Source organism: Nothoprocta perdicaria, unplaced genomic scaffold (assembly GCF_003342845.1).
Source record: "Nothoprocta perdicaria isolate Ctin4 unplaced genomic scaffold, notPer1 scaffold_194, whole genome shotgun sequence".
Taxonomy (NCBI): Eukaryota; Metazoa; Chordata; class Aves; order Tinamiformes; family Tinamidae; genus Nothoprocta; species Nothoprocta perdicaria.
The window spans coordinates 1006425-1023076 of record NW_020455138.1 but is presented as its reverse complement, the minus strand read 5'-3'; the positions used below and the strand labels follow the sequence as shown (position 1 = coordinate 1023076).

General features: G+C 40.7%; 1 long non-coding RNA gene across 1 annotated transcript; it reads right to left on the bottom strand.

The window, feature by feature from the left end:
• Nucleotides 1–1668: 1668 nt before the first annotated feature.
• LOC112945611 lies at nucleotides 1669–2538 on the bottom strand. Its single transcript, XR_003249051.1, has 2 exons — nucleotides 2411–2538; nucleotides 1669–2329 (listed from the first exon to the last, which is right to left on the bottom strand). It is a non-coding gene; the product is annotated as an uncharacterized LOC112945611 (long non-coding RNA).
• Nucleotides 2539–16652: the final 14114 nt, after the last annotated feature.

Sequence of the window (16652 nt, the reverse complement as noted above, 5' to 3'; positions counted from 1 at the left end):
AGCTGCAGCATCTGCATTCAAGAAAGTCTTGAATGGTCACAGGAACCACAGAAAGCCTAATGGTGCCTAAACTTGGCATTTCAATGAATTCTCTGCATGGAAAGTGAGCACTGTGGGCACTGTGCAGTACTATTAAATGTCAAAATAAGTGTCCAAGTCTGTCTTAGACTCCTTGTGAATAGCTTCTATGTGGTCAAAAGGAATGAAATGCTACATGCATTAAAAAACTATCATCTAACAGTTACCTTATTCTTTGTAAGTGTCCATGCCTGGAAATTAGATCTTCAAAACATTTAACCAGGCCTAACCTGGCCTCAGTTACATGATCACAATATTTAACATCTGCTGGGGCTCCCAGTGCTGGGGGGCTCCACAGAAGAGATGTGGGCTCTTGGCTGGGGATAAGCTCTGTGTTTGCCTTGCATGCTGCCCACTGGCTRCCCGAGTGGCCTTACCCTCGCCAGGCTAAAGTTCTGGATGACTCCAGTGAGGCTGGGCTCTCARCTTGTGTATCGGGATGAGCGTGTGTCAGCCCCTAAGCACAGGGGCTTGAGAGAGGCAGTAAAAACTGGCACCAGAAGGATCCACTTTTGTTGTCGTTTTGAGGCTCCCTTTGCATCTGTTTTCTAGATATATATCCGGACAACCTATGGCTGAAAATGGGGTGAAACTACATGTACATCCTTCTGACAGAGACCTATTAGAGAGTGATAATGCATTTATTGGAGGTCAAGGTACGTATGCAGTAATCCATGAAAACCAAACCAAACCACCCCCGTAGAGTGCCCCGGGGTCCTGTTTCCTGTGGGACACACGATATGTGTTTGAAGAACATACATGGCATTGGCTGTGCACGCGGAGCGTCTGCAATCCGCTCAGGAGACTGCAGCACTGGAGATACGATACCGCGTCCTTCTCCCTTCCCTTATTCACAAAGGCATCAGTGAGGAAGGAGTGTAAGCTAAAACTGTGAAGCTCCTGGCATTCCCCTAGTTGTGCCACCACAACCGCAGCATTTGAACACTGTGAGCATTGTATGTACGAGCTTAAAAAAAAAATCTGATCTTGCACTTTTACCAGTCTTAGGAACTGTGAAGGGGGAAAAGGGGACAACCACACAACRCAGTGTATAACAAATCTCATTAAAATGCAGGAAGTGTATTCAGGATCCTAATTCTATTACAGCAGGGACAATGAATGTATTTGTGTTAGTTAGTTTCCCACTTTGAGGTTAAACAAATCAGTGAATGGAAATCTGGGTGGCAGCAGAAAGAGGTACTACAGATGATGATGCAGGCAGACAAATGCCAGGCGAAGGTTTTTTAAGAAAAGCACAAAACCCAACTTTTTCCCTGCCTTCCCATGACTTCCCACTAATTTGGAGTCTACGCATAGGTCTGAATGGTTCCTGCCTTTCCCTAATGCTTTCATTCAATAGCTTGGTTTGGAGGCTCACGTGATACATTTATCTCCGTGTCTGACTCTAGCAAAATATGCCTCATGTAGACAGTAGCTGAATAAGCCGCGGAACATTTGTTCCGTCTCATTCTGTATTAATATACCTCGCTGCCCCTAACGTTCCCATTTACAGTGATTACCAGATTGAATGACATACTGTATTTTCTCCACCAGTGCCACCGCAGGGTTTTCCCCCGCTGATTTGATTAACCTATCATACTGCTATTAAATTAAAACAAAAACCCTTTTAGATAATAATGCAGCTTGAGTTCCCAGCCTTTAGCCATTGTACCATCCATCTGTTGTTTGTAAGAGTCACTTTCCCTGAAGGGAGATGGTGTGTTGAGGCTGAATCTACCACCTGCCACTTTGTTCCTAAAAACCTCTTTCACTCCATGCTATGAATCAATACTATTGGGACACAGAAAGCTTTGTAGAAAACCTAAGGATTATATGATTAATCGGTTGGGCTTTCTGAAGACTAATCTTCATAGGTGAGGGACGCGGTGCCAGGACGCGTGGAGCAGGGAAAAAGGAGTATTCGTAATACGTGTCTCTGGCTGCCCCCAGCAGTGTAGATACAGGGTCATCCTACAGTTCTGAACATGGGGTGGCATCTGCCTGCCTGCCTCTCTTCTCCTCTGAGCACGATATCATCGCCAAAGCTGCAGTGAAATCTCTGCTTAATCCAAGTTAAAATATGGGCTTTGGAGATGTGCTGACAGGGCATCACCTCAAGGAAAGGCTGGTGTTGTCTCAGATGACAGGATACAGTAAGGAGAAGCTGCTGTGTTCCTGGGAGATCCCACAAAGGCTGTATAATTTCAAGGCTGATCCTTCTCTAGGTGCTATTTCATTCCATTCAGAATTCCTGGATAAATTTGTATATTGAAAATATCTGGCTACAAATTAAATGAAATGTTATCCTGAGGATAATTGTTGAGCTACTCACTGAAGACTTGGAGTTAACAGAAGTGGGAGGCAGGGAAGTCTACACTTCTTGGCCTAGCACTCAACCCAAGGACCTTCACCAAACTTATCAAGTAGGAAGAAACTCTCCCAAAAGGCAGATTTTCTTCTTTCATCTTCCTGCTCCCTGTAATTTGAGAAAATGCACTGGATTAGTCGGTTTGCCAGTGTGATCTTTTTATGGCAGAAACCTGTTTTATAAATTCTTACAATACAAAGTCTAAATTAGGACCAACCACATTTAGACTTCTAAGTCAGCTAAGTGACTAGCCTACATATTCAGTGGAAAAGAGTAGCTCTTAGGTGAGGAGAGTTGTTCTCCAGGMGTGCCTGTCACTGTCCATGAAGTGCTTGTTCCGTGAGGGCAAAATTTTCCCACATGGCCAATTTTCAATCTAAGTTAAGACACTCCATGTAATTTGTGCACATGTGGGCAGTAGCTGATCGCCCAAGAGTTACAATACTAGGGCAGTCCCCTTTTATGTAAAATCCCTTCCAGAAGTTTGCTGTTTATGAGTGAATTCACAGATGGGTTCAGGAAAACTTTGTATTGGCTGGTTTTACCAAAAAATGCCATGGCAARCCTATTATAATTGCTCTTTTTCACATAGTTGCAAAACTGTAAATAATGAGTTGCARAGAAATGTCATAGATTACTGATGTAATTGTTTCCATGCAAGGTAAAACACTTTTTCTCCATCATATACACAAATATTAAATCAGCAGTCTCTCAGTTTTAGAGCAATCTACGCCTTAATATTTCTTAAAAGCTTTCTATTAAAAAAAAATCTCAAAATACAGGCTTGCAATGAATTATTTACTGTACCGGTTCTGGTACTCTTGGGGAAGCAGTGTGCTGTTCTGCAGGTAGTCCTGCTGAGCACTGTGATGTATCACACCAGAGTATATTGATGCAGATAATAACGGCATTTTATTACTCCAAGTTTAAATAAGTAGCTGCAAAGCGGCTTCCAGAAAAACATACAAGAAGAAACATAGGTAAACAAACCCCTGATAGAAAAATGTGCTAGTCAATGGTTGTTAAAAAGCAATGTTAATGCCAGAATGAAAAGTGTGGGAAAGTGTTCCTATTTATTTAACTGGCATATATTTCTTTGAGAGCAGTTCAGTATAATCCTGAGTTTGGAAGTCCTCTGCTAAGCTGATTAGAATATGCAGAGTTTACATCTGATTTTACCTGACAATATATGGAGGCAAGAGGCATATTGTGACCCTGTGCGCATGGAGCTGCAACCGAAAGCTCGGCRAAATCCGAGGCGAGGATGTCACCTCCTTTTGGCTGCCGTCCTCGTTCAAGCTTCCTTGCTCCGGGTGTCCCGGGAACTTCACTGATTCGCATCCGAGCTGTGAGCCAAATGATTGAGTGCTCTTTATYGGTGAGTAAATGAACTGATACAATTAAAGAACAGCAAAGACAAAGCATCACAACAGGCACTTCGTCTAACTGAATTTTATGTCTGTTTTCTCCCAGTGTATAGTAGGATGGGAAATGGACTCCAGAAAATACAGTAAAAATAATTGTCTTAGTAATATGCTGTGGCATCCACTATTAAATCTTTCCTAGGAGCTGGAGAGAGTCTACTGCACTTTTCTGTAGAGTATAAAATGTGTGTCAGTGTAAACCTGGGTTATTAGCAAGGTTCTACAATAGAGAAATCTGTCTTAAGGATGTCTTGTAAAAGGAAAGAAATATGCTTGATCTCTTGTTTTTATGGTATGTAAGAAGGGTCTAAAGGAACAGTTTTAAAAGAAAGTGTTTCATTTGTGTTTTATTTGGACTATAAATTCAAAATTCAGATCTCAGCTATCTTCTTTGCCTCAGAAGTTTTCTGCTGACTGGAAAATTCATAGCGCTGCCATACCAAGAATACGAGTGGAAGCTGATTAATTGACATAAAGAATTACTATTTAAAACTTTTTCTGGTTTTGTTTGGGTTAGTGGTATTTCATATGACTGCTTTAGTAAAGCTTAGGCACAGAGATGGTCAGGGTTAAGATTAATCATTCCCTGCCCTTAGAATTATAAGCTGGAAGTGCTCACAGACAGCATGTTTGAAACCTCCAGTGGGTCCTGAAGGAGAATCAGACAGGGAATTTCTCACGTTTTTGTCTAAGTTGAGAATGAGAGAGGGGAACAAGAAGGGAAAATAAGCAGTAACTGTTATCAAAAGACCTTAGACATCTGTACATATATCACTTAGAAAGAAATAATATACCAGTCCAAGGACTCCTTTAAGTGCCTTTGTGAAGAATCAAAATAATGAGATGTTTAGGAGTGGTCATTTAAGATGGGAAACTGCCTGAAAAACACAAGGTGCTTGTATAGGTTTTACTAGAAAGCAAGGTATGGTTTATCACCACTGAATCTCTCTCAGAAGAACAAGGAGAATAAGGTAGAGAATAAGGTACAACTGTGTCTCTTGCTGCTACCCTGAATATTCAGGTAGTGAAATAACCACCACTCAGAWTTTTTCACTATGTTTTCAACACCATTTTTTGAAAGCCACTCTTCCATTAAACCCGTCAGTTTTATAATACAGCCATGATTTCAAAGCACAGCAATGCAATAGTCTGGCTCAAATCAAAGGCAGATTACATATTTTATATTTACTTATTCTCAGGCCTTAACAGTAAAGCTGGTTGTAGGGGGGTTTTTAGAACTTGAATGTGATAAAAAAAGACAACCAAAGTAAGGATACTAAAAGGAAAAAAAAAAAACCAAAAAGACAAAATCAAACAAACAAACAACTACAACAACAAAAGTCAAGATGCCCCAGGATCTTTCCAACAGCCATCTTCCATTTCAGCTATAAATTATAGGTCTGGGTGTAGAAAACATGTGGTGATGCTGTTTGACCTATTTTATGAAGAAAGACAGCTTTTATGATCATAATATAGATTAATCCACAAGTCCTCCTAATTGTTCTACTCTGTCCTTCCTGGACATGTGGTTATGAAGTAGGCAAAAGAGTTTTCTTAGCATAGCGTTTTAACTTTTTTGTATGTGTTGACATTGAGAARATGTCCTACCAAAATCATGAACATAGTTTATTTAAAAGGAAACTCAACCCAGCAACCATAAGCAGCAGGTTGCATGATGAAATTGCAATACGTTTCTAACATGTAGATGATGGCTAGCATCTCAACTCAGGAGGTGTGATATCTGCCTTCCAGAAGCAGCTGCTCTCCTGTCAGTAGCAAATTTCTAGCTCATTCTCTAAGCAATCATTTTAAAATAGCATAATGACCTATCTTTATGATCTAGCCTTTGGGATACGAGAGCACGAGGCCAATTTTAAATAGTATTTAGGTATTGCTYTAGTATATTACTTGTGTCATTTTCTTGGTCAAGTGAGAAGATGCTAAAGTGATAATTTAAGACGTGAGCTGRGAGACAGACCTACAATGTTCTTATGTTCCCCATGACAATGCAAAGATTACACAAATGTACTACCTGACTCTCTGTCTTAGGAAACCTGTGAGAACTCTTGGGCTGAAACCGGCGGGTTTGGATCAACCCTTTTTAGGGAGTCCATTTCAGACCTGTTCAGACTGAATACCCTGCTATGGGGAGGTCCATGAGCGCTGCTTATTTTGGAGCACTTTTCACTGGGCACGAGAGCGGTGGCCGCCCCTATCCGGAGCATCCGCTGCAGCCGTGTGACAGCTCCACGCAGCCGTGTGCTGGAATTCCAGACCTGGAGCGCCAGCGAGTCAAAGTCCTAGTGTTAAAATAACAGGTTGCCCTTATGCCTGCGGCTTAATAACTGATATTGTTCTTTTACGGGGGTGGAAAAAAAGGACCTTCCAGATAAAGAGTGCGAGCAGTCCTTGCTCTAATTACAGTACATTTGAGTAGACTGTGAAATCAGCCCTCCCTCTGCCCCCCCGCCAGAGATTTACCAGGAAATGAACAGTGAATACACTTAGGCTGAAGTGGATCTTTGTACTGCGCAGACTGAAGATTTTTTCTCATTTATTTTTTAAGCCTCAAACACGTTCTTCCTTCCTAGAGACATTTTTCTTTTTCATTAGCATATAAAAGGTGTCCTACGATATTTAAAACAAGCATCCCTTTGAAGCTTTTACATAGTATTACTGCTATCTCACCGAATCATTTTAGAAATTAAATTATTTTTCATCACAGGCCCCAATCCGTAATGCATCTTGCCTAGTTGTTACAGTGCCCYGAGAGGGAATTTATATTTTAAAAGGAAACTGGAAGAAGAAGAGTTTTAAGCCTTACACACCCCAAGCCAGGGTATGGCSACAGTTGAAAACAATGTGATTTTGTGGTATTGCTCATATTGCTTTGGAAAAGGGAAGGTCCAGTGACCTCCAGAAGGGAATCCCCCATTCAGCCTGCACAAGCATGTAGATTTAACGTGGTGAGTTACACTCGCATTAACCTGCAAGTGTACTCAGCTTTGATCTGACAGGAAGGAGGGAGCACACACAGGGACTTGCTCATCAGGAAGCTACAGCAAATTAAACCTGTAGAAACTCAAGTGGGAACCTTACAAATTCAAAATTCTCACAGGAATGCTCCCTTTTTTAACCAGGCTGCTCGTGCAAACTTTATAGATCGAGTCAGAGAGAATTCTGCTGCTCCGCCAGAAGAATTTAAAAAGAAGGACAAGAGCAGTTCAGCTTTTATTAATGACGAAAAGTCTCAGGGATCATTATATATTGAGTTGGATGTCATTTGAATACTTCCCTGGCCAGAAGCAGCGAGGTGGAAATAAATGTTTCTAACAGTAGTTTAAAGTTTTAGTATAGAAAGATTTTGAAGAGCAGCCACAGAGAGGGCAGCAGAAGGATTTTTAAGGGAAGTAAATCGTGAGAAGGAAAAAGAGCTGCTACAGAGGGGCTATACTGAAGCATACTGCTTTACTGAGCTAACTGACTTCACAGCTCTGGTATAAAGTTAAGTGGTACTACTTAAAAAAAAAGTGCTTGAGTTGGTAAAGATCACAAGTTACCTGTTATCCAAGAGGAACTTCTGCTTTCAGAGGAGATAAATTAAATTCCTCAAGGACTGCGTAGCTAAAGCAAAGCAACCACACATGTATGTCATTTACTCTGAAAAAATATCACAAGTGTTGATGGTTGCTTGACATTCATTGGTCTGTTTGACTAATCAATGGGGAGGCAGCTGATTGAAAAGCTAATGTCACAGGTGGTGGGAATACAAAAGCCTTGTTTCCTCATTTGTTTACAATAGGGGATTTCTCTGAAGATGAGCTCTAATAAGCTGCAATTCTGTGTTCACTGGTGTCTGAGGAGTGCCAGAAGTTTGACATTGACTTGCTGAGAGAAAGCCTTACACTTTAGAGGTTGGAAAAAGAGCAAAAATCTTTACAACACAGTGTCGTGTCTGCATCAGAACTCAGCGAGCATTTATTGTTCTGATGAAAACTGGTGCTCTTAAAAGAAAAGAAGTTATAAGAGGTTGAAGCATATCTATGAATGATGGAAAATCCGGAGTTCCCATGATACCTCCTTCATAATCGTGCTAATGAACAAAGCTATAACTATATTTTGCTTTTAGAACTATCACTTCTGTAAGTCGATGGAGGAAGCGTGTCCTCCGGAAAGTAACACATAGGTATTGCAGTAGGTGGCCAGCATGCACAAAAATCAGCTGGGAAAGCCCAGGGCAAGACTAAGTTTGGCATTCCCCAAAGATTTTTAGGATGGGGTTGATACTTCGTTTAGAAGGTGTGATGAAGCCAAAAGCTAACCTAGCTGGAAAAGCATCTGCTGAGCACGCTGCKCTGTGCCACGCAGCTCCGGATCTTATCTTCCTCTTTTCAAGCGAGCTGTGTGCTCCCTGCCTCGCTCCTGGTCCCTGCTGCTTGTGAGGGCTTTCCTAGAGCCAGAAATCTGCCTCGCTGACAAGTGCCGTGCTGTACTAATCCCTAATATTATCTCTCCTAAACGTGGGGAGGGAAAATGTCTGCACGGATGTAATATCCTATCACCTTTCCTGACCAGCTCAAGCAATTAGATCCAAGGGATTTTTAACTACATTTCCATATGATTCATTCTTATATGATTTAGATAATTTCTTGCATTTGTGGAGATCAGTGGCAATGTGTAGGTGTGGGAGATCATTCTGTGCCTCCAAAGGGCATTTGGGGAAGTTAATGAGGGCAAGAGCCTCCCAGGTTTTGTGGCCACCTCCAGCAGATTTACATGCTGGTGCAATGGGAATGAAGGACAGTTTGGTCATGGGGCCRTTTGTGCAAAGACAGGTTTAGAAACAGATAAAATTTAGATTTTGCTTCGTATTAGCAGAAAACAGCTCATTAGASTAGTGAATCTAAAAATAGTCACCCAGGCTGAGCTTTCAGAGCCCCTGGAAGCAATGTAGGGCAGGTAGGACATTTTTAAGATTGGATGGGTTAAAGGAGAAAGTTTTGGGACCAATTTGTTGAAGGAAGTGTGGCTTGTGCCGCTGGCTTTCAGAAGACCCAGGCTGGTGAGAGGGACCTGGGCTTTTGCTATTTTTCCATTTACTATGAGCACTGGAGAGCCTAGAGCTCTGGTCCTGAGCCCAGGTCTGATAGTTGCAAGGGCTGGAGCAGGATCAAAAGCAACTCAAATTTTACATAAGCTTGAAATCTCTATGAGTATATAAAAAAGTATGTCTGAAGGCTGAGAGCAGTTGTCATTAGACACAATCCTTGACTCCACAAACATTTATAGCTCTATTAGTACAACTAAAACCACAATACTGGTGAAAAATTGGTACAACATGGGTTTTTTTGGCCAGCATATTGTCTGAAGGGATTCACTCTAAGCCCATCAAAATATCACTAGGATTGTAGAGATGCTTTAAATATTTCCTTGCTTTTAATTGGGTCATTAAAAAAAAAAAAAAAAAAAAAAGATTTAACTGGTCTACATCTTTCAAAGCAATCTTTCCTAATGCATTCAGACCTGTGATAAAGAGCAAATCTGTGATCTGAAAAATCTGTGAGCTTAAACACACGAGCAAAGCACATAAACAAGGACAGTTAGGCCTGAGGACTAGAATAGTTTTTGCCTTTGTCTCCCTAGTAGTCTCTTTGGTATATTAATAGCCTGACAGAAATAGCYCTGATGGGAACTATGTTTGAGTTAGGAATAGAATAGGAAAAATGATTGCTTTTGTAGCAAAGTTTTAGGATTTGTTTTTTAATTTTGCAGAATTTGCCACTTAAATGCAGAAGCTAAAGCACCACATATAAGCTATTTTATTTCTGCAAGCGGCACTGGCAACTCTTTTTTATTTTCAGTAAAAGTTGCTTTGGTGGAAGATAGATGTATTGTCAAGAAAGAAAATTTTGTCTCCCATTCTCTCCCATTCTTGTTTTTTCTGGTGTCTACCTATATACACACACACTTACATAGATCTACATTTGTGTATAAAACCCAAATAAACACACACAAATGGGATCCTTGGCTCCAGCACTGGCTGTGATGGGAATGGAGCTGAGGTAATAGAGCAAAGTCTTGCCCTGGGAATTTACACAAGTATCACTTGTCTTCTTTGCCATAGCTTAGTGATGATGAGGGTACACGATTTAGAAGAATAGGAAATGGCAGGAAAGCCTGAAATGATTGACATATTTTAAAATGAAATAAATGCATATTAAAGCAGATTGAAATAGCTATGGAATAACTGATATAACTGATATAAACAAGGTTGATGAAGCTTTTGGCTTCTGTAAAAACAAAGAAGCTCCAAGCCTGAGGAAAGCATATGCCTTACATTTAATATGTTGAATGTGGACAATTGATGCTTTCCAAATACAGACTGCCAAGTGCACAAAGAGCAAAGTTTAGTCAAAGTTCATCCTTGGGTCATACACTCCCTGGAACCATCAATCTGGACAACCTCTCGGTAACCTCCGCATACTTCCAGACAAGATCTGGGATCCTTTGTGTCCTGATTAGAGCATGCAACAGTTAATTTGTTTTAGATAGGAAATTAAACAGTCATGTAAAGTGTTATATGAGGGTCATAAAATGGTTCTTGAGGTGCATTGATGAGGTCTGCTTGGGATTCTTACTCCACATCTCGCTGAGGAGAAAAGAAGGAAGATGCAGACAGCGATGTGCAAAATAATTTTAAACTCTTTGTGATGAAAAATCTTGAAAGAAAAAGTCTCCAGTGAGGGCTTTTATTAAGATGGAAGACTGCATCTTAAGTCTAAAGGTCCAAAAAATGATTTAATTTGTACACTGTTCCTCTGCAAGTTGATTGCACAGATTTATGTTTTTCATAGCTTTTGATGACAGAAAGACTAATTTACTATTAGAAGACTGAAAAACTGATAACTTTTCCTGAATTTTTCCTCAAGTAAAATATATATAAAAATATTTAAAATATTCATGTGAATTGTTTTGGACTACCTTTAGGTCCTGTTTATTTGTGTGTGTACACACATATCTGTGTCATACCTATTTTGAAACAGCCGTAATTAAGCAGATAGCAATGGGCAAAGATCTCAACAAAGATAGCCTATGTCTGCCTCAGAAAAACGCCAAGTGTAGAATCAATGGCTCACCATCATCTCGGTATCTGATCCCTCACAATGTTAGATGCCAGCGGTGTCAGGCATTGGTCTGAATGAAACGGATGTTGCTGCAGACTTTGTGGGGACGAGGACTCCCGAGCGTGGTGCTGCTGACGGCGCTGGATTCCCCGGGATGGCTGGTGGAAGAGCAGCAGCAGCTTCCCCACCAGGAAGGGGAGCCTCGGGCACCACGAGAAGCCTGTGCCTGCTCTCGCACCTCCCGYGACACACGTGCGGAGCTCATTAATATAGAAATCCTTTAATTATAATTTTCTACCCTTTTCTTTGGACAGTGAAGTTATTCAGGAGACTCCAGGCAATCTACCGTTGTGTCCCTTGGCACTCAAGAAACAAGCCAAGAAGGATTTAATGGGTTAAAACCCATTTCAGAGGGAAAAGAATAGACTCAAATCCAGGCTGCTTCATTTCAGCAAGATGTGATTTACAACTGTTGAAATATTAACCCTGAAAATCATAATTTATGAATGATAATGGAAACACTGACWAGACCCCTTGGTGTACTCACTAGTGTTGCAAAATCCTGGTATATGCAAACCTGATGAGATAAAAGAAAACTAATAAAGAAAAAAATAAAGCACCATTGCAGAAGACAAACAGTTTTAATCTGTTTTAATATCAAATAACATCAAGGGCCTGTTTCCCATGTTTTCCAGAACTAAAATTACTGTTGATGGCAATGTGGGTTAACCTTAAAATAGGTCAGTGGGACAGAAGCAAAAGTAAGATGAGATAAAAAATAWGTTGAATATGGATAATAGCTGATGAACAAGCTTCTGCAAATGTGGTGACCTGATGCAGTAAAGCACCCCAATATTTTCAAGAATCTTGTTTAAATGTCTCTCATCTAGAAGTGTCTTTTTTCTTGAGAGATTTCACTTGATTACTGTACTGTGCAGTTAAATTCCTCTGAATATAATTTTTCCCTGGTTTCAGTATCTACTTCTAACAGACGATAGAAATATGAAGCAGAGCAGTGAAAGTGTAAAGCAAAACATTCAAATGACTCAAAAAAAGTATTTTGTGTCTTAYAGTATGCAATTACTTTTTTTTTGCATTCAAATCTATTCTTACAGTAGTGTGGAAGCAAGACAATGTGTTTTACACTTCTCATCAGTATGGTGCTTTGGTATTGTCCATGGAGCCAGTTCCTACATGTCTTGGGTGAAACACAGCTACTTTGGAAGAATGCTAAGCAATGCTACATCATAAGTTTCCAAGGGAGATGGACAATGTAGTATTGTCTGAACTGAAGGCCCTTATGAGAGGAATGTTTAACCTATATAGGACACTGCAATACCTCTGTTTTCAGTGAGCTATGAATTTGTAAAATGTTGGATGATACTATATAAGACATGGAGGTGGGGTTTTTTATGCAATTTCTTCTAGATTTTAATTAAGAAGAACTTTAGTAGTTATATTGCAGAAATCCAGATTATGATACCAAAAGAGATCTCAAGTGGCCACCTCTTCCTCTCAGTCCCCTATATTTTACAACATGCCTGTCTGGGATTGCATGTGTGGGAAGATTAGAAGCAATTTACATAATAATAAACACCAATTACCTGGCTTACTATGAAAATAAAAGCAGTAGACCAAAATGTTGCAATCTCTTATGGTACCAGGCTGTAACAACTACGTACTCTTCTAATCTTTTATTCCTTAATGGACATTAAGCATGGGGAATTTTAAACATTTTAAAGAAATCTGAACAGTACAGAAAATGACAATAATGAATATTTTTCCAAGCAAAAATGCTGGTATGTTCTCATGATGGTTTGTGGATTTCATACTGTTCATTGCACATACGTGCTACCGTCGCACTTCCAGAACTGGGAAATCTGGACCTSCAGTGCTGCTTCCCCCATCATGTACATCCCAGTGGACGTGCCGACTAGCAGYTATCAACTCTCCATAGCAATCAGCACTCTGCTTTAAAGACCTTCTTCCAAACAAAGAGTGGCAGCAACATCACCAAAGTGACCAAAGTGACTGGTACTCACTTTTGGTAGTAAGATGAGTAAATGCCAAGGATTCAGAAGAAATACCTTGCAAAGTAGCACTCACATACTTAAAAATTCATTCTCTGGAGCTGCCTAGTGAGCACCTAGGAATAATTCACGGGTTGATGGAAGTGAGGATTGGAAAGAGGAACATGAGCTGGTAGGCACAGATCGTGCTTCGCCTCATGTGCTCATACAGCTCTGTGTGGGGCTCTGCCCTCACAGCCAGGGATCTGTGCATGCCAGGGACATCTGAGCAGTGAACATGAATACAGCCAAGGAGGACCCATGGTGAGTGGTGCTTATCGGATCCCTTCAGTATCTGTGATGGAGCAGAGACCGTGTCAGCTCAGTGCACAGGTAGCCACTCGAATGAGGGCAGCAGCTCCTGGGCCAGGCCGGCCTCTGCCGCCACGCAGCCAGCCTGGCCCTGAGCAAAGAGGCTGGAAAAAAGCACTCACCAAAGGCAACACCACGTCCTCTTAAACAATTGATCTTGCCGTGAACCACATAACCCAAGGAAACAGTTCTTATATATTAAATAAACTTTACAGTGTTTTATCGCTTACTGTTAACCCGCTCCGCAGTGATATATAAGCAGCTCAAGCCAGCGAGTAGAAATAAAAGCATCTGCAGGGTATTCCCAAGGTTATAATTTCACCGAGGATTTCTCTGATGTCATAAACCGGGAGAGCTAAGTTGAGCTGTTTAGTCATAGGAACCCCAAGATGAAAATTATAGCCTTGTAATGCACAGCAGGCAAGACTTTATACATTAACAGCCTTAAGTGGGCCATCTGTGACGATTATACCTTCTCTAAAGACTCCGGGTTCCAGTAAAATGGTTTTCATACCTACAAAATGAGTGGGGGGTTTTCATCTATTTTTGCCATTTTCTCTTTGAAGAAGGAGATGTCACTCTTTATTCAGCCAACAAGAAGGCATAAGTGTTACCCAGTTTAAATTTGATCATAAAAGAAGAGAAAGAAAGTTTGAATACTGTAGCTTTTAATCTGGCTTGGATAAAATTTCAAAGCGCTGTCACACTAGACACATTATCCTTTGCTGACATCAGTGTTGTAAAACATATCAGAAAATAATCATATAATTCTGACAATGATAAACCAATGCTGAGCTTACGCTGAACATACAGGAAGGGCGTCAAGCAGTCACATACTGTTCATATCATATTTAGCTTTTGGATCTTCAGCTTCGAATGCCAAATGTGGACTACTGTAAATGCTGCATTTGACAAAAAAAAAGGCAAAAACCAAAAAAAACAAAAAAGAAAAAAATCCAACCATATCCTAGCACCACCTTATTATGTGAGCAGGAACAGCCTCTTGCCTGGATCAAAGCTTTCTTTTCCGTTAATTTTAACAGATTTGCGTTGATTTGTATAGGTCATCATGAAGACTGACACTTTTAACAAATAATTTGAGAAGTAAAATGCAAAAAGGTAGTTTTATAAAATAAAAGCTATGTCTTTGTTCTCTCTTTCCTCAATATTAAAATAAGTCATTGCATGTATCTGCTTCTGCCTCTATGTAGCAGAAAGGTAACGTAGACCAGAAATAGAAGTAGCTAATGAACATTCTTTAGCAGTGTACCTTAAATGATAGGCACAAAATACAGTCTTTAGACAGCTGCCAGCTAGCACAAGTGTGTGTGTGCACTACCTTTTACACAGGAATTTGATACAGGCTCCTCTATCTGCTGTGCAGTCTATGCATTAAATCTGCAGGCTCTGCCTGGGCATCTCTGGTGGCGAGGAAAGAGACAGGACTTGGTGGGTGTGTGGTGGGGGGCAACCCCACATCTTTCTGAACGGGGACCACCTGCCCCACCTGGCCTGTTTTGCTCTTCAGGTGGCAGAATCATCCTCTGTCTCGAGACACGAGCCCACGTTATAGCTCTCTGTTCTGCGAAGGTCCACGGTGTATCCATACCTGCAGTTGCATTCACACAACCATCAGTAAAAGCCCCGTCTGTAGACTATTAAACATGGTTCTCATACATTAAGTCTACAGTCATGTTCATATCCACCAATGCTTGGCTGTCGAGGAATTCTGGACTGGCAATAGCCACCCATAGTCGCCTCGAGTTGGGTGTGTTTGTCCCCTCTCCCTGTTTCGGGTGGGCTGTGACCTCTTTCTAATTGCTCTCCAAGATGATAGGAATTAGGGAGGAGAAGGAGAACAGGACAGTAGTTCCAACAACAAGAACATTTTTTTCAAGCAGATTAGATATGGAAAACGCTTAAAAATGTTATCACACATTGCTTAATCTTTTCCTGATGCACTATCTATTTTCAATTAAAACCTAATGGTGTCTTTTCCACAACGGGAATATGATTTTGTTTTTAAACTTTCATGGTTAGAGTAATATAACGGATTAGAAAAAAGCGGATCCCTTTTTAGAAACTCATAGCCAGGATGGCCAAGGCAATATTGGCAAGAAAATATTAACTCAGTTGCCAATCACTTGAAATAATGTATTAGTGGTTTCCATCAGGGCTTGCAATATGTAATTTACTGAATATTTCAGTCTATTCTTTGGCATCTTAATTTCTCCAGCAGTTCTCCCATGTCAAAAGCAACTGACTGCTAGTTCAGTTATTTATATTTCTAGAGTGAATTAACAAAAGCAGCTTTCATGGTTTTCTTCGGTGTTTCATACCACAGATATGCCTGATTAGAAAAGTAGGTTTATATTGAATTGCCATTGAGAAAAAAAAAAAAAAAGTTTAGGATGATTTATGGGAAAGGATTTTACATAATGGCTGCATTTGGTAAAGCTGAAACTTATTGGGTTGGTTTTACAAGACTGCGATGTTCTCAAGGCCTTGAAATGAACTCCCTGGCTTCAGCCGCTCGTGTCATGACATCTGAGCCACTGCACAAAAAATGTCCTGACATATTTCCTGTATCGTCCTTTCTAAGGAACACAGTGKTACAGAAGAGAAACACAGGGGAGGGTTCAGAACAGAGGGATACTACACATAACCTGTTACTTTTATCTAGAGTAAGTTTTTCTTTTTAGAAAACTTCTGTAAACTGCAGGGATGGGTTGTACAAGGTGCAGGGCACCTGATGGGGTTTCTGATCACAGTCACCTCCCTTATCTTGAGGGCATCTTCACTCGAAAATTCCCACCAAGTGCTTAGGACTTTTCCAGGGCTTGTCTCCACAAAAGCACGTTCCTAAAGGAAAACAGTTTAGAGAAAATACGAGACAATAAAGCAGACACCTCCCAGCTCTCCTGGAGGGAGCCCAAAGGAGAGCATGGACATGCACAAAGCCCCAAGGCTGGGTATTTATTCCCAAGCAAGAAACACTCACTTTAATTAGCTGAAAAAATAGTTAAGCCCAAGAGCAATTAATGAATGGAATTAATGCCTGAGAAAGGGCAACCCAAGACTGTTTGACAAGTGATAAATGTTGGAGATTAGATGGAGAAATTAACACCCTAAAAATACCCAGAAGCTGGAGTGGGTGACCTGCTCTGTATCTGTGGCTGAGCGCTCTTTTATCTGAGCCCATAAAAACAGAGAAAAGCCTCTTTCTCTGAGTTACCTTGCACCTGGCCTCATGGCCTGTCACTTTTGACTATTTAAT